Consider the following 1,830-nt stretch of genomic DNA (forward strand, 5'->3'; position numbering starts at 1 on the left):
TGTAGTTAGAAGTACTCTGGTAGAATGTTTGGGTAAACATAATCAAAATACAAATTCTTAGAATTCAGATCAAACAGAAATTCTATTTTTTTTAAACAAGATGTAGCAAAAATAGTCATATTAGACTGTGATTATAATTTTGATAATTAATGATAATATAATCATTGAGACTAACATATTTGTTAAGAATATATATTATGTTAGTAGGTCTTATAAATACAATATAGAGAGAGGAAAGGCTAAGGACCTTATCGGATAGTCCGGTGCTCTGCACTGAGTAACACCAGAGCATTTCTTGCAGAGAAGAATATAAGTATAGAAGACTAAAGATCAACCCACCGGAAGGTCCGGTGCTTGGTTTGTGTACACCGGAGTATAGCACCAGAGCATTTCTTGCAAAGGCGACTGCAAGTACTGAAGAATGAAGATCAACTCACCAGATAGTCCGGTAATCACAGAGATAGTTACACCGGAGCATTTTTAGGGAAAAGAAGAGAATGTTTAACACATTGAATGGTATGGTGTGAATGTAATGAACAACGGATAAATGTATCAGAGTATTTTACATAGAAAGGTTGCAAATGCTTGGATGGCTCAATTATAACTCACTAAAAGGTCCGGTGATAGATTTGAAGGAACATCGGAGTATCCGGTATTCCCAGATGCAGTGAGTGGAGTTTCAACGGCTAGTTTCTGATGTTGTACTCACCGGATGATCCGATGTTAATACTATTGTTCTCACCAGATCATCCGGTGTTAGTAGTTTTTCTAAGTCATTGGGAAAACGGCTATTTAGCAGATTTGAGGCTATAAATACTCATTCACTCAGTCATTTGAAGGTGGGGCATGCTGCTGGAGTCTAGAAAAAGCTCATATACACTTGAGAAGACATTCAAGCCACCAAAATACTTAAAGTAATCATCCAAGATAATTAAGCATAAGATTAGAGAGTGTTTAGTGCTTATAGACCTAGATTTAGTTGTAGCTTGAAGAAGGGATCAAGAAGTAATCCTGACTTGTACCGAGTGATACGTCGGTGTCTTGGAATCTTGGTGACTCGCCGGCATCTTAGGCCTTGGTGGCTCAAGCTTGTTGACCCTCTAACTTGGTGTAAAGCAGCGGCAAGACACGTGTATGGGAACACGAAGGCCCTTGCCTTGGTGGCTCAAGCTCCGAAGTGATCACAGCTGCAAGTAATCGGAAGAGAGGTAAGTGGTGAGACCTTGCCTTGGTGGCTTGGTGACTCATCGTGCTTAAGAACTTGTCTTGTTGACTTGGTAGCTCAAGAGTCATGATCGGAAGAGACTTAGCGACCGAGAGCATATCCTTTGTGGAGCTCCAACGTGGATTAGGGGTGGCATTCTTGCCATCGATATCACGGGATCAAAATCTATTGTGCCGAGTTTGTCTCTATACCTTTTTTACATTTTCATATTTACATACTTATAATTTACCTTGCTAGAGTATGTTGTAGTCCTCTTAAGCGGTAGAGTACACACACTAGATAAATCTAGAGTATATTTAGATAGAAATTGAAATAGGTTTATCTTGTGAAGTTTTTGGAGCCAATTTTGTTTATGTTTCTTAGTGTCCTAATTCACCATCTCCTCCTCTTAGGACGTCACCATTTCTCACAATTAGTATTAGACCCTCGTGCTCTTGATATGCTTAACATCCTAGAGTTGTGATATTCAGGGTTACGATGGATACCCATAGTGCTCCACTTTTCGATGATACAAATTTTCCTTGTTAAAAAAATCTAATATTTTGTTATTTGCAAGCCAAAGGTTTGGATTTTTAGAGAGTCATCGAGAAATGAATAAAATCTCG

The sequence above is a fragment of the Phragmites australis genome, chromosome 2 (assembly GCF_958298935.1).
Source record: "Phragmites australis chromosome 2, lpPhrAust1.1, whole genome shotgun sequence".
Classification (NCBI taxonomy): domain Eukaryota; kingdom Viridiplantae; phylum Streptophyta; class Magnoliopsida; order Poales; family Poaceae; genus Phragmites; species Phragmites australis.